This window comes from Dipodomys ordii, unplaced genomic scaffold (genome assembly GCF_000151885.1).
Source record: "Dipodomys ordii isolate 6190 unplaced genomic scaffold, Dord_2.0 Scaffold32, whole genome shotgun sequence".
NCBI lineage: Eukaryota > Metazoa > Chordata > Mammalia > Rodentia > Heteromyidae > Dipodomys > Dipodomys ordii.
In genome coordinates this window covers 14570086-14593355 of record NW_012267248.1, presented here as the reverse complement: position 1 = coordinate 14593355, position 23270 = coordinate 14570086, and the positions used below count along the sequence as shown (strand labels likewise).

The window sequence follows — 23270 nt, the reverse complement described above, 5'->3', positions numbered from 1 at the left end:
GCGACAGGTAAAAGTAGAGGTATGTTCCCTGATAGAAGAGGACAATACAAAGCCTTTGCTCCAGGTTATCTCTTCCCAGAGGCCGGCCCGCCAGTCCAATGCCTTTTTTTCAGGGGTGGGAGAGAACACGGCATCAACCCACAAACAGACTTGCTCCTCTTGAGGAGATGAATACCTTCCCCAAGTGCAGTGCATACGCCTGGCACCCTGTCCCATATAATAAGCTGCATACCTATCCCGGTGCAATGGGATCCCCTGATCCCTCGGGGTGCTAAGGCTATGCATGGCCCTTCAGGGCTGACAGCCAAATCTGGGGTGAGGATCCACTTTCCAAGGCGGCTAATGCTTGTGAGATAACAACCTTGTCCCTTCTGGTTGGGCTCGAAGGCGACAGACCAACCATACGCAGACTACGCATCCTCCCAGGCAGCAGGCCAAAAACATTCCAACCCCCACCCACTCTTTAAACCAGGAAACAGCAGAGGAGACCCAAGACTGGAGTCCCTCCACCAATCCGGCATGCACCCGCTGACGTGCAGGAGGGAATCCTACAGTATATTTCCCCCTGGACTATGTTCAGGAATGCGCTTTAACTTGCTTTTTGAAAAAAACAAAAGCAACATGCTCTGCAGATCATGGAGCGCTTGGTGCAATTTTCTCCTTGCTCCAGCTCCAGACTGCAAAAAGATGAAAGATAGGTTCTGCTAATGCTGAACAAGGCCCTTGGCCTGCATGCTTTGTAAGCTCAGGAGCCCACAGGATTCAGAAGGTCCGAGAGTGGGGGTCACAGTCATCGCCAGAGCTCCCTAGCAACTCATGGCCCCATCAAGGGCAGCTGCTGATTCCTCTTCCTTCTCCTCATCTCTCAGCCTTTAGTTGAAATTACAGCAAGTCAAATAGCTGATGCTTTTCCCTTCTCTGGGTAAGGGGGAGGATACATTGTTCACCAGTGTGTTCTGTCTGGCTTCTCTGATGAGTCGGCATGCTAAGTCAAGGAAGAGTTTCTCTACGTTATCTGATTCCTTGGCTGAAGTCTCCAGGTAACACATGTCCTGAGCTTCTGAGAATTCCTCAGCTCTCTGCTGGGAGACCTCTCTCCTGTCAGCCAGGTCAATCTTGTTGCCCACTAGCACGGTGATGACCTTGTTGCTGGCATACTGTTCTATCTCTCGCAGCCACTCAGGAAGGCAGTGGAAGGATTCCTCACAGGTAATGTCATAGGTAAGGATCAAGGCATTGGCGCTGCGGTAATAACTCTGGGTAATGGAGTGAAATCTCTCCTGTCCTGCAGTGTCCCAGATCTGTAGCTTTACTTTTTCACCATTGATCTCCACTGTCTTAATCATAAAATCAACTCCAATTGTGGCTCCTTGACCTGGGGGGAAAAGACCCTGAGTGAATCGTCGGACTAGGCACGTCTTCCCCACACCGGCGTTGCCAATTAAAACGATTTTGAACAGGAAGTCATAATCTTCCATACTCATTTACACAGCTGGTTTGGGATTTTTCTCCCCACCCCGGGCATAAACAGAAATGATGTGAGAATGAGTCAATAGTAGTCCATAGTAAAAAACAGCATACCTGGGGATACTTACTGACGTCTCCTCTCCGTGTGTTGAGTTCTGGCTCCTGTTCGGCCTCTCGTGTGGTTCCCGGGTTTTGGCACCACTTGTGGCGAGCGCCTTCTCGGCCAGCGAGGAAGAACGACCACCACACCAGGAGTCTTCTCAGATCACACTTTATTGGAGAGCTTTCGAGTTGATGGGAGAGCTTGAGCGAGAGGCCCCATACACGAAAATGTGGCCGCTTATATAGGGAATAGGAACACGGGTCGTTCTATCATTGGTCGTCTGCCTTTCACCGTCACCAGGTGCCACGGGATTGGCTAAGGGCTCTAAATGGCTTGCACATGCGCAAAGCCCGGGACCCACAGTCCCGCCAAGCACTGCCTAATATGGAGTTGTTTACCTCAAAGCTGCAAGGAAGTGGGTGCCATCTTGTAATGGCATTTGCCCTGGCTCCCTGCAAAGAACCACAATATAGCCAGTCTAATATAAAAACCGTTTAACATGACACTTGTTGAATAATTCCACATGCCCAGAATGTAGGTTTAGGAGGGGAACCTGCAAAGAGTTGAGACTAAAAAAATGTAAAACAGGCTGTAGATCATAACAGGTCTTATTCTATATACCAGGCTAAGAATCAATTAATTTCCCTTTAGGTTTTGTTTCCCAGAAAACGCAAAAATTGGAATACTTTTAACAGAAGAATAACATGATCAAATTTCTGTAATATTTCAAGTATAACATGAACTGGAGAGTGGTAAAATACAGAATAGCAGAAGGGCTGGGATGAGATATTTATAAATGCAACATTGCTAGGCCTTGGTGACTCTTTTTGAATCATTTTGAATCTTCCTTTTGAGAATTTATTGAAAAATAATTTTTGATTATAAGTTGTTGATTGTTTGCCATTTGATTTTTATAATTTATTTCAAAGTTAAACTTTGAAAAAAGAATATTTGATCACCTAAACAGATATAAGCCCATCCTACCTTTTGTTGAAATGTCTACTCTATATCACTTTATATATATCTCACACACTTTCAGGTGACTGAATATCATTTCATCTCCATACCTCATCTTGAGCTATAGTTCAGGTTATACATTGGCACTGATTTAGTATTCTATTATTTCCCTTCAAAGAAGATGATTTCAATAATCCATCACTGAGGTCAGGGATAGTCTTCACAGAAATCATAGAGTCTACTATGTTGGGAAGACTTTATAAATTTTTTCTAATACTTATTGTTTTCAACTCAAATTTTCATCTAATTATCATTTTCTCCAAATTGTAAAAAAATACTCTAAAAAACAATCAAGTACCCCAAACAACAAAATAGTGAATTTATGAGAGGATATGCTAAGCTCTCAGAGCTGCCCAATCCCAATTGGCTTGTTCTTTGCATAGTCTTTCTCTGGATTTTCTCTCTTATGTCTTCACAGGTTCTGGGGAAATTTTAGAAAGTGAAATGTAACTATATTGAGTTATGGAAAATCACATGGCCAGTTTCATCTGTGTGTTGTTAAACATATTTCCATGAGTTTTTTGGATTATGCTACTTGTAGATTACATGCTTCCCATTGCTTATTCTCTCTATATTATTAAACATTCTTTTATGGCTTAGTAAAGAACTCAATTTTTTTCTTTAATCAAAAGCTTATGTTCAGCTGGATGCTAGTGGCTCATGCTGATAATCCTAGCTATTTAGGAAACTGAAATCTGAGTATCATAGTTCGAAGCCATCCTGGACAGGAAAGTCAGTGAAATATTTTATCTTCAATTAATCACCAGAAAACTGAAGTGGAAGTGGTGCCATGGCTTAAAGTAGTAGCGTGGTAACCTTCAGTAAAAGAGCTCAGGCACAGTGCCAGAGCCTTTTGAGTGCATTCAGATTTTGCAATTTGAAGCAAAGTTAAGCTTTGTCTTTAAAGCAGAAACAAATTTGGCATGCCTAAAGATGGATGACATTCAATATGTTATTAACTCCGGCTTCATTCCCAGGGAGCTTTTCATGGCCAATCTTATCTTCTCCATAAGGTACAAAACTAAGGATAGAAATAATTCCCAATTTGGGGGTCACAATTACAGTACTATAGAGAGATTACTTTTCAGTGAGTAGTAAATCTTCATAAAATATATTCATCCAGAAAATATTTCTCTTTGCATTTATGTACATAATACTATGATAAAGTCAAGAAAGATCTATTTGCTGACATATTTGGAAACTATATGAAATAAAAGAAACCATCCTATATATTTTTCTGGATCCTATGTGTCCTTTATTCTACATACCAAACTCTACTTCTTGTCAGTCTCATTATAGTCCTTTATATGACTGTATTTTATTTTAGAGACAGTCTTGTTTTTTTATACTAAGATGGCCTCCAATAAATGATCCTCCTATCTCAACTTTTTGAGTACTGGGATCAGGTGTGGACATTTATACTTGACCAGTCTGAGGCCTTAATATCCCTTCCTATCCAAGCTTTCGCAATGATTCAGGAATTGAAAGATTTTTATTCCTCTGTTTTAAATGTTCTTTCTCTAGACCTTCCCAGACCTAATTCTCATATATCAAGTCTCAATTATAACATAATTAAATCAACATGAATTTCCTATTTCATTTGACTACCCTGTCTGACTTCTGTAAAACTTTTCAATAAATAATAAAGTTCAATGGTATAGATTTCTATGTGAAGATTTCCAAATCATACACTTAATGTCATATCATTCAAAGTTTCACATTTGAACACAACCACTTCCAAGTCTAAACAACACTGACCATGTGCTGGCCATTTGGGGACCATCAGTGACCAGTTTGAGGCTCTGACATATCACAGCCCATACATACTATGCTGACTCTTTATATGTTACTTCTCAATGGAAAACAGGCTGCTGGAGAGCAGGTGCTTTGTCTAGTTCTCTGCTCCTTCCTCAGCACCTGGCTCACAGCAGGTATTCAATTTATATTGGTTGAACAAATGAATATAAAAATCTGAAAATAGCATTTCAGGATAAATACATTATGGTTCCTAGAGATAAACATTAAAACAATGACAACAAATATAAAAGTTTTACAGTGTCTATTTTCTGGTAATTTGATTTTTAACAGTTTTTAAGAACGTTTCCAATATTACTGTGAATTATCTTCCATTATAGGCATTATCATATCAAGATTTGCCTGGTATGTAGAATCACCAGATTTTGTTGATTGCTTTCTATACTCATTACAACAACCTCAGCATTTAACTATATTGTTAATGTTTTCAAACACAATGTTGGCTTACATTTATATGGCAATTGTTTTGAAATCTTCATTTGTATCCATTTCTCCACTAGGTTAGGAATAATTGAGGTGAGCAGAGCAGCAGTCTAAAGTACATGCGTTCTGATAAGTTAGTAAGTTTCAAACTGATTGGGTACATTGTAAGCTATGATCTATAAAATAAGCCCACAAACCTAAAACATAGAACATATCATATCTGAAACATTTCACATTCATATATGCATGTGTACGTGTATATGTATGTTTATGTTAATGAATTTCTTGTCTCTCTGTTTGTATTACTTCCCCCAATGGCAGAAGTAATCCAAGTGTCGATCAACAGATGAATGGATAAATAGAAGCTAGTCTCAGTTTCCTTCATGTAGATAACCAGTTTCCCTTGCAACATTTGAAAAGGCAGTCTCTTCCCCAGTGTATATTTTTGGCTTCTTTGTCAACAATCAAATGTCTATAACTGTGGTATTCGTGTTCATACTGTACTAAAATTGACTCCGAATGGATCAAAAATCTTAATCTAAGACCTGAAACCTTGATGCTACCACAGGCAAACATAGAGAAAACTCTGGAAGATATCAGCATAGGTATTTATTTTTCTGAATAAGACTTCAATTGGCCAACAAAAATGTTAAGAATTGACAAAAGGGATTGCATTGAATTAAAATGCTTCAGCACCTCAGAATAAACAATTACCACACAGACAAATGACAGAGGGGAGAAAATCTTGGCAAGTTATTCAATGAACAAAGGATTAATATTCAGAATATACAAAGAGCTCATAAATTGGTACTAAACAGCAAAATAATATAATCCAATTAATAAATGGACAAATAAATTGAATCCACAGTTCTTAGAAGAATTACAAACAACTAATGAATACATTATCAGCTTTAGCCATAAAGGAAATACAAATCAAACTACAGTAATATTCCATTTCACTCCAATCAGAATGACAATCATCCAGAAAACAAAACAAACAAAAAAAACAAATGTTGTTGGAGAGGATTCAGGGTAAAGAATCTCCTATAATCTTGATGGAAATATAAACTAGTGCAACCACAATAGAAATCACTATGGAGCTTCTTCAAAAAAAAAAAACAAGAACAGCTGGGTGCCAGTGGTTTATGTTTATAATCCTAGCTACTCAGGAGGTTGAGATTTGAGGATTTCAGTTCAAAGCCAGTCTGGGCAGGAAAGTCTCTGAGTCTCTCTTATCAAAAAACAAAAACAAAAGCAAAACAGAAATCCAGAAGTGGTACTGTACTCAAGTGGTAGAGTATTAGCCTTGAGATGAAGAGCTCAGGGACAGTGCCCAGGCCCAGAGTTCAAGCCCCATGACTGACAAAAACAAACAAAACAACAACAACAACAATAAGAACAAAACAAGAACAGACCTATCATAATGAACATACCATATCACTCTGAAAGGATGTAAAACAATATACAAGAGACATGCATAACTATATTTTTTGCACTCTATTCACAATGGCTGAAGTATGGAACCAGTCAAAGTACACAATACCTGCAAAATGAATAAACTATGTTATACATATACATATAATGAAATATTACTCATGCATAAAGAAATGAAAAATTACATCATTTGCTGGAAAATGCACAAAACTGGGTAGACTCATAATGAGCAGAATAACTTAAGCAATGGAAGTAAAATAATACATGCTCTCATTTGTGGGACCTAGACTTAATATAACAATGATAATAAAAATAATGCTAGTACATGAATGTAAAATGGAGACTGTCTTGAGAAGTCAGTATGAAGTGGGCATGGGAAGGAAAGGACACAAAAAGTTGAAAGAATAGAGATATGCTAAATATATATTCTATATTTATATTATAAATTGCATTGTGAATGTACTATAAATGTATTTTAAATAATTATTCATTCATAATAATAGAATTGTAATTTATAATAAATATTTATATATTTGTTTAATACTTGAATTAATTATAAATAATATATTACATAAAATGTATAAATATATTTTTATGATAAATATGTTTGATGGAATATACATTTACTTAATGTATATATTAAATACATATATTTAAAATATATTTTAGCATATACATCTATATATATAATGTTGTGATTATATATAGTGTACAGAATTATGAAACTCACCAAACTTTGAAAAAGAAAAAGAGAATGGAGAGAAATAAGTTTCTAATCATCTTTAAATTCACTATACACATATCTGGAATTATCACAATGCATTAATATAGGACTAACTCTGAAAGGTAACATTTTTAAAGATGAAGGATTCAACAAGTATTGTATGACTATAGAGTAGTATGTCATTCCATCTCGAAAAGAACAAAACTTGGAACATATATCACAGATGACTTTAAAGACCCTTTGCTGAGTTAATTAAGATGATAATCAGAAAAGACTATATGATTTTAGCTATAAGAGTTATGTACAGTGTAGAGATGACATTAGAAAAAATGTTACCTGAAACTGAATGGTTGTGGTGATTTACAGTATCTTAATTATATTTAACCTCATACTTAAAAATGGCAAGATAGGGGCTGGGAAGTTGGCTCAGTGGTAGAGTGCTTGTCTTACATGCATGAGGCTCTGGGTTCGATTCCTCAGCAACACATAAGCAGAAAAGGCTGGAAGTGGCACTGTGGCTAGAGGGCTAACCTTGAGCTGAAGAGCTGAGGGACACTGCCCATGTCCAGAGTTCAGCAAAAAAAAAAATGTCAAGATGGTAAATTTGGGATATATATTTTACCACATGTAAAATATGAGAAATGTGTCTGAAATTCTAGAATGTTTTATAATTCCAGAAGATACTTGTAAAGAGTTCCTTGAAGAATCTCAGCTGGGTGATGTCTAAAGAAAAGCCAGGCTCTTTGAAAGTTCTCAGTTTCAGTAATCTATGACTCCTAGTTTTCAGTCCCTGAAGAAAAAATCATCTTCTAACTATCTCCATCCTGGTTACATATTTCCATGCGAAAAAAAATCAAATTTTCCATACAAACAATCTTTACTTTTACCACTAAACTGAAGTTTTGGTTTTCTTTCCCTACTCTTACTAAGATATTTATTGGCCCTCGGGCTCACCACCCAACCCAGCAACATCATGGCTACTTTCCCTGCAATCCTTCTTGCATCTTGAACTATCAACCATCATCTTCTTTCTGCTCCTCTTGCACATTGGCTTCCCTTGAGCTATGAGCTGTCAGCCTCAGCAATCAGCAGCACCGATTCCTACGTTATTAGGGAACCCTTCAAGTATCTCTGCAGCACTGTTACTGACAGTTGAACTCACAGGAGCAGCTGGCTCAGTGGGGAAAGAAAGAAGAGGCGGTGAGAGCTATTCAGTGCTGTGTATTTATAACTTGGCCCTGAAAGCAGAGATGGCAGTATTTAAATAGGAGAAGGTGAAAAGACAATTTACCCTAATTAAAAAGATAATTAAGTAAAAAGGTAATTAAGTAATTTTATGACAAGTGTGATGGTATCACAACACAGAAAACTTTAAGAACAACGAATGCTGTTTCCTAATCTCTATTACTTGCTTGTGGCTGATGATAGATTATAAATAACAGCTAGAGACTGAGAAGAGTGTCTGAGACAAGTAGACATTCAGAGGAAAACCCTGTCCACAGACATAACACTTCCAGGCATCTTTGCTCAATGTCCCTGTGACCAAGACCTCTTCCGTTCCTCATCACTAATCCAGCAGGCTAGATAAAACCCAGACCCTTCTAGATTTCACTTTCCAATAACCCATTACATTTTCTGCTGTCTATTTTAATAAGGGCTTTTATCTCTGCTGGATTCATATGGGTTTTCTCTCCAACTCAATTAAAATTTGACTTAAATTTTTACATATACATATAAAAAAGCATATATGAATTTGTTTGCATTCTACTTTATGGTGTGTTTCTTACTGAGAGTAAAAAGCAGTCACTGATGTCTATATCAAGTCCAAACACATGACAATTATCCACCAATGGCTTGACAGAGTTTGAAAATTTCAGAGATTATCTTTTTAACTTGAATAAGAGTCTTAAAAGAATCATTATGTTTTGTAAGCATTCTTCTAATTTGGTGTAATTGAAAATCAATAAAACATATTTATTTGTTGAAGTAATTCTGGGTATTATGCTAGTAGCACTGAAATGATTTGTAGTCTTTAGATTACTTCTATAAAATTTATAATTATCTTTAAATTTGAGGTATTTTATTGTGTAGATTGTCATGTGTAAAATCAATGATTTTGTTTCTCTATATAAATACATATGCTATACCATATATAGTACATTTATGCTAACGATATTTGTAATTCAAATTATATGACACTTTTTGTAATAGATATTATAATGGAACCTTAAAAAGTGTGTAGTGTAATAACATCTTCATATAACTTATCCAAACAAAAATCAATGGAAGTATGAGGAAGGGACTTATTTCTACAGATAGCTATTATTAATTTACATATTCATTGTTTAGAACACTCTGTTTTTGAAGAAAAGTTGATGACATGCTTTGTTTACTGCATTTGTTCTCTATAAATGTGTCATAACCCCAAGATATGTATGTAAGAGGTCTGTCTTTATTGTTACTGTTTCAAATGTACCATGTGATTTTATTATTTGTTGTTGTTGTTTCCTTTCTATGTTATTTTCCCTATGGCATATCCCTTGTTGTCACTGTACTTGATTTTGATACTCTGCATCTTGTATATACATATGTCTAATCTGGGGAGGGGAAGAGGAATAAGAAAACACTGAAACAAGGACTCAGGATGACCCATTGCAACAATGATACCCACAGGGCAGTATATTGGAAACAAACTTTACAACTTCGGGTGGTTGTGGGCTGGGATAGGAGTGTGGAAGGTGGGGGAGGGAAGGGATAATGGGACAACAACAAGGAAGGGAAGGGGTAACAATGATCGACAAATAATGAACTCATGGCTTTACTCATGTAACTGTAACCCCTCTGTACATCTTAACAATAAAAAAAACCTTTGGATTGTGACAAATATTGAATCCATATGTTACCAAAGAAAAGAGTAGTAATGTCAACAGCTCTGAACTCACCTAAGAGGATGAATAGAAATCAAATCATATGCCTCATAGCATTTATGTAGTCTCTATTAACACTGTGTTAGTCAATATTGAAACATATTGAGTGGACATACAGATTATTTATATTCCTGCCATCCCCTTCAGTCACATTTCCAATGCAAACTTTTATTTAGTCTGTATTTTTGTCTAAAGAAATTTTATTTCATATATTATTGACTTATTAATTTTCCCTTCACGCCAATGTACTACAATAGCTTAGCTAACACCTGTCTTGACTATAGCTTAGCTAGCAACTGTCCTGGTTTGGTGAGTTAGATTACCATCTTCTTGTGCTTGGGAACACCAGACATTTTTTTACCATGGTGGTGGGGGCCATTTTAAATAGCAAAATCACCAATAAAAAACACAAAAGTATGCAAAAGAATGGCACTAAGTAAGTCACTGGAATTATGGTATGAAAGCAAAAATAAGGCAGACATTGTGTTTAAGGTCAGTGGAGATTGTAACTATTCAGTGAGTTTTTTAATGCTGTATACATGAATGTAAATGATAATTAAAACACTGGGTTAATTTTCAGGTCGCAAAGGAATTTTAGGATCACATGGGATTATGAAGAATGAAAATCAACTATATATCTCTTTAAATCTTTGGAAAAGTATTACTTTACCATATCAAGAATTGTTTTTCTTAAAACAATAACCTATACTATACTCTGCTATTTACACTCATTTTGATTTTGAGTATAACTGTTCTAATGAATCTAAAGAACATTAACATTTGATAAAAGATTATTGATCTTAATGAGAATCAAAGTTCTCTTGAGTGATGATCAGTACATTGAATCAATTCTAACTTATTTGTCAGTAACTGTATTTTTTATGATTTCATGGTAGTTACAGGTTCTATGGGGAAATATAAATGGATTCCCATTTCAACAGTCTAGATCAAATGTCTGTATATCTATAGAGCAGTACTATCGGGATATTGGGCTTTGGGGATTTGGGAGGCTGATCCTCCCGTATGTTTAAAATAAGCAACTCTAATAAATAACCTGTTTATGACTGAAAAGAGAAATTGTCAAATGCTAGACAAAACTCATCTATATTTTTATAAAATTCCCTAATGCCCAATAGAGATCATTAAAAAATGGTGACTTATTTCATGTATTCAAATATATTTTATATTTATTTTGAGAGAAGAAAAGCAAAACATACCATATGCTTGTTGGAGAGTGTTAGTTACCGCAGACCTACCCAAGTTCTATATATTTGGGATTATGTTCATTTTTTAAAAATTACCTTATTTCAGTGTCATTGAGTAGTCACAGAAAGTGGTACATGAATGGAGGCCCATAGGTCATGCTGTATTTTCTGGGAGGTATTATTTTGCTAAACATAATATTTATAGTTTCAACAGCATTTCCTTAATAATATTGTACCCTGAATGATTCCCCTGATTTCTTTTCCAAACTCAAGGAACAAGTTAGAAAGTTGTTCATTGTTTTTCTTTCCATTTATACCTTTGGAATTTTCTCTGAACTGAATATTTAGGTAACCCCAATATTTTCCTAAAGGGAGACAAACAAGAATGTCCACTACCACATGGTGCTTTTTTTCATTTTCATCTCCAAATTTCAACAAGCAACAATAACACAATAATTTTAAAAAGATATTAAACTCTGAATTTTAAATGAAAAATATTGGCAGATTTTAGTATTTTTCTCTTAGCGTCTCAAGCCTAATGAGAGGGAACAGTAGTGCGTTTGTAAGCTTTTCCAGCTGAGCCTTGAGGGCCCAGTTCATCCCCGATGAGCTGTTCTCTATAGCTCTGGTGTTTACCAAATGTGTCAGATGGATAATGTTCATTAATGAACCTGAATATCTTGAAGCAGAGAGATTTCTCCAAATATTATGATGCTTTAATGACATGTGTAATAAGACTGCCAAGAACTACCAGCAGCTAACAAAAACACGTTTTCAAATGTAACATTAGTAACTGTTTAAATGCACCGGAACCTTAAAACTGCTGTATGAAAGTCTGTTTACTCTGCCTCTTGAGGACCTCAGAAATGAATAAGTGATGAGCAAGTCTGAGGCATTATGGCTATGAGAAAACAGGGCAGCTTCAGCATTTCCAGCAATTTGCATTTAATATGTTGAAAGGGAGAAAGAAATAAACTTACACATAGACATGCACAAGGAAACAGAGAAACTGGAAAGGCAGAAGGGATATAAAATAAATCAAATCATATTCTTTGATGAGAAAGAAAATGAATTCCTAGAGAGTCTCCAAAGAATCATCCTGAGAATGTTATTGAAGTGCCATTGTCCTGTCCAGCTTTCAATTGACCTCCTTCTACCAAAGCATTGTCCTGGGACTACCTGTCTGCCGGTGACATTCCTTTCTTCCTACTCTACTCCTTGGTTTTGTTAAGCCTGAGTATTCAAGTCAGTCTTTCCCTAACTTTGTGGAGAGAAAGAAAAGTGCATTCAACTTTCCAATGGGTCCCTGTGGAATTCCACAGACAGCTTTCATATTCTGGAGTCTATGTTTTCACACATCAGTTGAATATGCTTGTTTCTTTCATTATTAAGAAACGAAGATGATATTGCTTGGAATACACACCTCTCTCTGGTTCTGTTTCCCATAGTACTTCTTACTGGAAAAGTAATAGGAAAAAAGCTTATAAATCTAATTTCTGCCTCCCCATAAAGGGGTTTGTGAAATGTTTTCTGAAATGTAGGAATGACAGGGCTATTGATAGTGTCAGGTGGATTTGTAGATGTTATTGCTATTTCATTTATCCACTTTGAAGTAAAACCATTTTTACTCATTATTCATTCATTGACTAAATATTTACCAAGTGTCTATTTGACATCAAGGAATATGAGCACTACTTGCACATTATAGTAAATATTTGTTGTAGGCCACAAAAAGCTATAAGATAACTACCGTACATGTGCAAATTTACCTTCTTGTGGAAAATCAAATTGCTTTCTTAGAACTTGGTGAGACTTTCCCATTTATAGTTTTGATGTAATGTTTCCTAAAATGCTTTGTTTTGCACATGAACATGATCTCTTTGTTCCCTTTCTCCTCATCTCCTTCTTTCTTCTTTCTTTGTAACATTATTGATACTTCTTGCATATGGACATTGAAAATGCTTTATAACAGCATTATTTACCATAGCTGAGATATGGAACCAACCCAGATGCCCCTCAGTATATGAATGGATCAAGAAAATATGATATATATGTATATATATAGAGAGGAATATATATATATATATATATATAAATTCTATGCCTCCATCAGAAAAATGACATCATCTCATTTGTTAGGAAATGGAAAGATTTGGAAAAAATATATTAAGTGCAGTAAGCCAGGCCCAAAGAAACATAGGTCTTATGGTTTCCTTATTTGCAACAACTAGTATATGTCTAGGACAAGCAGAAAAGGTCAGAAGCTATGTACATATGACCATATAAGATGATGTTAAGCAAAATGAATCCCAAGATAGGGACACAAGTGGTTTTTTTCTTTCTTGCTATCCTCTTTAAAGCATTTATAATGTACTATGTGATATTTTTTGTCTTTGGTATGTTCTTCCCCCATGGTATAATCCTGTTTTTACTGTGTTTGATTCCGGTGCCCTTCATCTTGTATATACATTTTTCTAATTTGGGGAGGGGAAGGGAAATAACAAAATGCTTAAATAAGGATACAAGTTGACCCATTGTAACAATGAGATGTACAAGACACTATGTCGAAAACCAATTTTCCAACTTTGGCCGGGTAGGGGGTAGATTTGGGGAAGTGGAGAGGAAAGGGATGGCAGGGGAAAAACAAAGGAGAAGGTAACAGTGCTCCATAGGAAAGGTACTCATTACCTTACTCATGTAACTGTAAGCCCTCTGTATAGTTCTTTTACAATAAAAAACACTTAAAAGTATTACTCTGGCTGGCACATCCAGCTCACACCAGTAATCCTAGCTTATCAGGAGGCTGAGTTCTGAGAATCATGGTTTGAAGCCAACTCCAAGTAAGAAAGTCTGTGAGTCTCCAATCACCAATTAATTAGCCAAACCCAGAGTGAAGCTATAGCTCAAGTGGCAGAATTCTAATCTTGATTGAAAATGCTATACCACAGCATTTAGGATCTAATTTCAAGCTCCAATACTAGGAAACACATAAAAATTATTTCTCCATTTTTCCTGTGCTATGTGTATTGGGTTCTATACTTTTCTCTTATTGTATATATGTAAAGTATAAGTAGACTGACTATATCAATAACACTTACTGATCATTGACAGTACAGACTCTTGCACTTCTGCCAGTGTCTACCCTTCCATCAACAAATATTGTGCTAGTCTAGGACAAATCCTTTGCGCCTTCCATTTGTGATCACTACTAACTGTAATTATGCATTTAAGACTTTCAAAAACAAGGATTAACTAAAAAATGTATTATATTGCTCCATGCATTCCTAATTTTAAAGACAACTAAACGTAATGAACACAGCTGTTCTTATTATGCCTTTAGTAAATAAAAATAAGCTTATATTTTTAACATGATAATTTCACAGTAAGTAATTATGGCCAATAAATATCTTTTTACTTAGTGATGCATACTAACTGAGGTTATGAACTGCGAGTAGAGATCAGGACAAAAATGGCACTTATAGATTATATTTTGCTTTTCCTTGGTATTATCTTGGTCTTTAACAGTAATGCCACCCCAATTATGACTGTGTTGTTTGAGCTTTCAGAGAAAGTAGCTATGTTGTAGCATCTTACATATATATAGTTTATTATTGTGAATTCTCAATTTCATTCTGTTTTTGGCCAGGTGACAAAACTTTGTCTATTCTACAAGTCTTTATTCCTCATAAGTAGCTCTACTAGGCTATACTGTTCTATTCCTTTTCAAGTAAAACACTGAAAAGTGCAGGTAAGCCTTTTCTTGCTTGCTATTGTCATACTTGTGGTACCACTTCATTTTTGTGGATCCATCCTCCCCAATGCTACTAGAACTTTCTATGTTTGTAGGTGCCTCTCTACACCATGCTCTTTCAAGCTTCTTGTGTCATTATCATCTCTTCCAGTGATCCCTCCTTTACTCACGTACTCACTGGTAAACAACATTTTACAACTGCCTTCCATAAAAAATGATTTCTCTTCCAATACCTTCTTTTGAAATTATTATGTTGTGGGCATAATGGTTAATTGTATGTGTCAACTTCACTGGAGTCAAGGACACAAAGGTAGCTGCATAAATGATTCTGAGTATCTCTATTAGGGTGTTTCCCCACAAGAGTAGGGTTTGATTAGATTTGGTGAGCTGAGTAATTCATGTGACCTTCAACATAAGGAGATAGCATTCCACATCAGTGTGAATAGAATGATAAAGGGTGAAGAAGATTGAATTCACATCTCTGTTTGAGTTGACATGTCTGTGTTTGTGTTTCCGAGATCAATGCTCTTGTTTTTCAGGTTTTCAGACTCAGACTTAATGATCACCTCAATTTTCTTTGTTTCCCAGCCTGCAAATAGAAGATTTTTCTCAGTCCCTATAACCACACTGAGACATAACACATATCTTTATATGGATATATATCTATCTGATATATTGTATAATATGCACAGCAGTAGAATATACATGCATATATACAGGCACATAGGATTTGGTAGACAGACTTTTGAACTGTAGGCCCAAATCTGAAATTAATTTTTAAAACTATGGAAATTTCAGAGGTACTGCTAGAATATATATTTAAAACTGTGGCAACTGGTTTGGAACTAATAATGGCAACAGAGTACAAGATTTTAGTTTCATTGAAGGATTGTTAAGGGTGATTCTAATGATGGTCCCCATTCAAAGATGGTATATATTTACTCATGATTAATAGAGACTGACTTTTAAAATCTTCTGCTATTCCCACTTGAACAATTCACACTTGATATACTCCACTGCCTTTCTTCCCCTCACCCCCAAACTCAATGTATAAGGTGCTTTGGAAAATTATGCATCATACCTTATTTATACTGCTATAACGTTCAAACTTCAAATCAAGGGTGCTCTATAGAGTTACTATTTTTCCCACTGTTCATCAAATTTCAGGCTCCTCGTTCAAGAAGTCTTATTCAGAAAGTCTTATTCAATAAATGTAAACCGGTAGAACTTGCTAATTTTACAAGTGAATGTCTTAGTTCTTTACTAAACTTCTTCATTTTCTTCTCATTACTGGACAATAAAAGGATCTATTTCCCACTCTGGCTTGCAATTAGTTGTGTCTTTGTTATTGAGTTCCCGCCAGTGGGAAGTGATGAGACATATACTATTTCTGGTCCAAGGACTTTGAGATGGAGGTAGTCTTGCTCCTCCTTCCCTTTCAGGAGCATTCATGTCAGCAAAGTGGCCCAAAGGAACTGTAGACAACAGATGAAAAAAATACAGGAGTCACAAAACTACAGACAAGGGACCTGAGTGGTGGAGGAAAAGCTGGAGGCTAAACAAGCTCTCGCCTAGAAAGCAGTTTTAGTAGTCCAGTGAACAGTCCTAGGCTAGAGAATCACACCAAATGTGCCATCACAACACAGGGAGTTTGGCCAGAAAGGGAAAATCCAGGCAGCTTGGTAAAGGAGACATATCTGAGCACTTGCCAGTAGCTGTGGCTTCAGCCACCATACCAACAGAGAAAGTGCAGGACAAAGGTGCCAGACACTACAGGTGAGTGGATTTTACTTAACTGACAAGGAGCAGAAATCTTTATCCTACTGATCACAGACCAGGGTCAGCCCAGGAACCAAGAGTCTAGCATGAGTAGAAATCTGACATCCTTACTCCTTCTTACCTAGTGGGAGCCATGGTGGGAAGGAAGCTCTTCCCCCACCACCAGAGAAGATCCCCATCTTTGATACTGACAAAGGCCAGGCCAAGCAGCTTGCTTCAACCCAGGTTTTGAAAAGAAATATTTGGAGCCATTAGCAGGTCACAGGACCTGACCTGCCAGGCTCAGTTCCACCCAGGTGAAAGCCACCTCACCCAGGCAGAGTGAGCTCCACCCCTGGAACAGTGACTTTCTTCACTTCATAAACAGAGCCACAGGCTGCACCTTCCTACAGCAGCCTAGACAAACAATTGAAACTCAGTAAACATAAACCCTGAGAATGGCTCCAGGCTGCACTCTATGAGTGTTTCAGGAGCTAGCCTCTCAGGGAAAAGCTACTGTTTACTAAAAGGCCTCAACCCTACACAGAACCTAGCCTCATTACAGAATCTCCAAACTAGAGGAAACAGCCATCTCCTTTTGTGATACTCAAAGCCGAACCCTTTCCCACTGAAGTAGCCTGGGAGGAAGATCACAAAGTCCTGGGTAAGGCAGAGCTGTCTGCCTGCTCAAACAAACCAACTTCAGAAACCAGTCAAGCAACAGGAAAACCAAACACCACAAGCAGACCAGAAATGCCACTAGGAGACTGGTTATGGACACAAGGGAGATACAAGACCTTCCTCACCCACAAAAAAAAAAAATCAAAGAACTCTTTTTTTTCTACCTATTTTTTATTATTTTAAAAAATTGTTTTCTATTTTTTTCTTTTTTTCTTTCATAATTTTGATTTTGAGTGTATGTGTGTGTGCTTTATTTTTAATCTCTTTTGACACTTTAGTCCTTTCTTTCCTTTTTTTATTTTTTTCTCTTTCTTTTTGCATAACAATTGCTGTTCTGCTCATCCCCAGATATATAATCATCATTGATTATTAGAACTTATCCCTCATTGTGTACATACTTAATCCAGAAATCTATTACTCAATTCACAACCTAGTAGGCTTAACTTCTTTAATAGTAGTATTATTTCTTTATACTTATATAATTTTTAAGTATGCCAATTTTAATAATTTTTATTTGTTCATTTTCCTTTTTATTTTTCCCCTCTCTCATCCTATCCTTTTCTTCTCTCAATATCATTTCTTTATACTTATGTAATTTTTAGGTGTTTCAGTTTTTAAATTTAAATTTTTGTTTTTCTATTTTTTAATCTCTCTCTTATTATTCTGTCCTATCCATTTCCCTCTCTGAGATTAGGACTTGACTAAAATCACTCCTCTTTTACCTCTCCACATCCTTCTAATCCTGTTTTTCCCAACAATTCTCCCTAAACCTAACAATTTCTGGTTTCCTGAATCCCTATTGGATGTTAATTCATAGTTGTTTGATGTTGAGTAGAGTGTATATGTTGAACTAAATTGTATCTACAGCCATTTTGACTTGGCAATTACAGGACTCTGGTTGATGTTTGCCTTAAAATAGTGCTCTAGCACAAAATTGGTGTTACTCTCATACCAAATGGGCAGAACAAGCTGGAGAAACACAAGAAAAATGACAAGTCCAGTTATCTCAGCTCCCACTCAGGTTAATCAGATGACAGAACAGTTAATGAATAATCCAGAGGAGAGTCCTGAAAAAGCTCTACAAGCACTACTGGTAAACATGGTGAATAAAAAGATTGAAAACATGCAAAGGACTCAGTGTGAGCATGATAGGGAGTAAGAGGAGGCAAATCAAAGATTAATACAAGAATTTCATGAGTCTAACCAAAAATTAATACAGGAATCTTGTGAGCATGAGGAAGCTATTCAAAGATTAATACAGGAATTATGTGAGCAGGCTGAGAACAGTCAAAGAGAAAGTCAGGAATTGCATGAGCAGGCTGAGAACAGTCAATGAGAAACACAGGACTTGTGTAAGCAGGCTGAAAAACATCAAAGAGAAATACAGAACTTCACGAGTGTGAGGAAATTAACCAAAGAGTAATACAGGAATTCTGTGAGTGGGTTGAGAATAGACAAAGATCAATAGAGGCATTCATGAAATCCATAAACAGACAGCTGAAGGAATCCAGTGAGACCACGAAGGGAATTCTGAATGGAGCCGGGCAGAAGGAAAGGGAGTCCAAGGAAACCATAATTAATCAACTAAGTGATTTGAGAATAAACACTGAACACCAAATTAAGGAAGTAAAGACATTCATAAAAGATGTAAAACAAAGCACCAACAAAGAATTTGAAGTCATCAAAGCTGACAAATTAGGATAGGAAATTAAAAAAAAATAGAAAGTCTTGACAGGAGGTCAGACTATGTAGAAGATCGAATCTTGGGGACTGAAGACAGCCTAGATATTATAAAGAAAGAACATACAACTATCCAAGACAAATCCAAGAAATATGATAGATCTATTCAACATTTGGAAAACACCATCAGAACGCTTAATCTGAGGATAATGGGTGTAGAGGAGCACTAATAGACACAAATTGAACTGTCTAGGAAATTTATTTAACAGGATCTTAGCAGAGAACTTCCCAAACATGCAAAAAGATAGGCCTATTCAGATACAAGAAGCTTTTAGAACCCCAAATACAGCAGACAAGTACAGGACATCCCACTGTCACATTATAATCCACATAGGATCAATTCAGACCAAGGAACAGATCCTTAAAGCTGTCAAGGAGAAAAGATCAATCACCTATAAAGGGAAACCAATTAGAATCACCTCAGATTTCTCAGCAGAGACAATTAAAGCAAGAAGAGCCTGGAATGATGTATGCCATGCCCTAAAGACAAACAACTATCAACCAAGAATACTGTACCCGGCTGAACTCTCCTTCACAACAGAAGGACAAATAAAAACCTTCCATAGAAAAGAAAAACTGAAACAATATATCTCCACCAAACCAGTCCTACAAAAGATACATAAAAATGTCGTACACATAGAAAACCAAGACAACAATAAAGGCCAAGAAATGACACCCAAACTGAGAATGCAAGAACCATAGGAAGAATCCAGATGTTGCAGCCTCCAAGAAAGTGGATAACATGAAACTACCAACACCTCTCACTCCTAACTCTCAACATTAATGGACTAAACTCTCTAATTAAGTGACATAGACTGTCTGGTTGGATTAAAAAGCAAGATCCTTCTATCTGCTGCCTTCAAGAGTCACACCTTGCCCATAAAAACAAACATATCCTGAAAGTGAAAGGATGGAATAAAATCTACCAAGCAAACAGCCCCTATAAACAGGCAAGAGATTCCACCTTAATATCAGATTAAATAGACTTCAAATTAAAATTAGTGAGAAGAGATAAAGAAGGTCACTACATACTAATTAAGGGATCTCTCCTTCAGGAGGATATTACAATTCTAAATATTCACCAAACAACAGAGCACCCAAATTCATCCAAGAAACCCTGTTTTCCCTCAAATATCAAATAGATCCAAAGACATTAATTTTTGGGGTACTTTAACACACCACTATCCCCACTAGATAGATCAACTTGGCAAATCTCAACAGAGAAACTGCAGATCAAAACAGCTACATTGATCAACTAGATTTAACAAACATCTACCAAATATTTCACCCAGCAGCATCAGAATACACGTTTTTATCAGCAGCACATAGAACATTTTCCAAAATAGACCACATTTTATGTCACAAAGCCAACTTGTCCAAATTCAGAAACATTGAAGTTATGCCCTATATTCTCTCAGACCATAAGGGAATAAAATTAGAACTCAACACCCAAAGCTACCAAAGAAAGCCTTGTAACACATGGAGACTGAACAACACACTGTTGAAACACCAGTGCATCATGGAAGAGATTAGAAAAGAAATTCAAATGTTCATGATGTTCAACAAAAATAAACAAATCAGCTCCTCTGTGATAGAGCAAAGGCAGTTTTCAGAGGCAAGTTTATAGCTCTGGATTCCTACATCAACAAATTGGAGAGACCTGAAACCAACAATGTAATGAGACATCTGAACCTCCTTGAAAAAAAGTAATAAGCTAAACCCCAATGCAGTAGATGGAAAGGAGTAATTAAAATTAAATCAGAATTAAATGAATTAGAATCGAAAATTTAAAAAATATAGAAAGAATCAACAAAACAAAGAGTTGGTTCTTCAAAAAATTAACAAAATTGACAGACCCTTAGCAAATCTTATCAGAAAAAGAAAACACCCAAATAAACAAACTCAGAGATGAGAATGGAAACATCACCACAGAAACAATGAAGATACAGAATGTTATAAGGGAATACTTCATAAACCTTTATGCTAATAAGATTGAGAACCTGGAAGAAATGGACGATTTTCTAGCAAATATGGACAGGCCAAAACTAAACCAAGGTAAGTTAAACCAACTTAACAGGCCCATACAAAGCACTGAAATAGACACAGCAATAAGAGTCCTCCCATCTAAGAAAAGCCCCAGGACTGGATGGATTTTTTTAGTGGAATTCTACAAGACCTTCAAAGTAAAACTCACAGTAATACTCCTTCAACTCTTCAATGAAACTGAAAGTGAAACTTCACTACCAAACTCTTTCTATGAACTCATCATAACCCTCATCCCCAAACCAGGCAGGGACTCATCAAAGAGAGAGAACTACAGACCCCTTTCTTTAATGAACATCGATGCAATACTTCTCAACAAAATTTTGGCCAATCAACGTCAACAATTCAACCAAAAAATCATACACCACGCTCAAACAGGATTCATTTCAGGGATGCAAAGCTGATTCAATATAGTCAAATCAATTATTATAATTCATCACATCAACAAGACCAAGGATAAGAGCCACTATGTTATCTCAATAGATGCAGAAAAATCATTTGACAAGATCCAACACCTCTTTATGATGAAAGCTTGGGAAAAAGTAGGAAACCCTGGGACATTCCTCAATACAATAGAGGCTGTATACGAAAAACTTACAGCCAGCATTATACTTAATGGTGAAAAACTAAAGCCATTTCATCTAAACTCAGGAATGAGAATGGATGTCCACTCTCTTCACTTCTCTTCAATTTAGTATTAGAATGCCTAGCTAGAGCACTAAGACAAGATGCAAACATAAAGGGGATCCAAATAGTGAAAGATGAAGGAAAACTCTCCCTTTTTACAGATGATATGATCTTGTATTTAAAGAATCCCACACACTCCACTCCTAAATTACTCAAGTTGATTCGAAACTTTGGCAAAGTAGCATGGTATAAAATGAACCCTCAAAAACCAATGGCTTTTCTGTATGCCAACAATGAGAAGAGCATGGCTGAAATTAGGAAAGCAGCTTCATTTGTAAAAGCCCCACAAAAAAACCTAGCAATTAATGTAACCAAAGAAGTGAAGGACCACTATGATGAAAAGTTTAAAAACCTGAAAAAGGAAATCAAAGCAGAACTTAGTGGAAAAAATTCCCATGCTCCTGGATTGGAAGGATCAACATTATAAAAATTGCAAAACTTCCCAAGGCAAATTTAATCCAATTTCTATCAATATTACAACCTCATTCTTCAAGGAAATAGAAGAGGCAATCCAAAAATTCATATGGAACAATAAAAGACCCCAAACAGCAAAAATGATCCTTAACAGTAAGAACAGTAATGGAGGAATAGCAATACTAAATTTCAAACTCTACTACAAAGCCATAGTAATCAAAACAGCATGGTACTGGCACAAGAACAGACCTCAGGACCAAAGAAAAAGAATTGAAAACCAAGAAATGAACCCACAGATCTATAGCCACCTAATCTTCGATAAGGGAGCTAAAAAAATATAATGGAAGAAAGACAGACTCTTCAGTAAATGGTGCTGGCAAAATTGGTTAATCACCTGTAACAAACTATAGCTAGATCCTTACATATCACCCTGCAACTCCAAATGGATCAAAGACCTCAGAGTCAAAGCAGACACCCTGAAAATATTACAGGATGGAATAGGAGAAACCCTAGGTCTCCTTGGCACAGGCCAAAATTTTCTTAATTGAGACCCAGAAATACAACAAATCAAAGAAAGATTGGAAGAATGGGATTGCATGAAGTTGCAGAGCTTCTGCATGGCAAAGGACATAGCTAGCAAGATCAATAGAAAGCCCACAGATTGAGAGAAGGTCTTCACTAGCCATACAATCGACACGGGTCTCATATCTCAAATATACCTGAAATTCAAAAAATTAAATCCCTAACAACAAATCCTCAAAGAAATAACTGCCCAATAAATAAGTGGGCTAAAAACTTAAAGAGAAACTTCTCTGAAGAGAAAATAAGAAGGCCAATAGACACATGAAGAAATGCTCAACCTCTCTAGTCATAAAAGAAATGCAAATCAAAACAACATTGAGATACCACCTCACACCAGTTAGAATGGCTATAATCAAGAACTCTAATAAGAACAGATGCTGAAGCTGATGTGGACAGAAGGGAACCCTACGACATTGTTGTTCAACCACTTTGGAATGTAGTATGGAAGTTCCTGAAAAGACTCCACATAGAACTCCCCTAAGACACAGCAATCCCACTT

The 23270-nt window shown here is 36.4% G+C and overlaps 1 pseudogene across 1 annotated transcript; it reads right to left on the bottom strand.

The window, feature by feature from the left end:
* Positions 1 to 519: 519 nt before the first annotated feature.
* On the bottom strand, positions 520 to 1543 carry LOC105985942 (annotated as a pseudogene). The gene has a single exon (XR_001175082.1). The product of XR_001175082.1 is annotated as a ras-related protein Rab-30 pseudogene (transcript).
* Positions 1544 to 23270: the final 21727 nt, after the last annotated feature.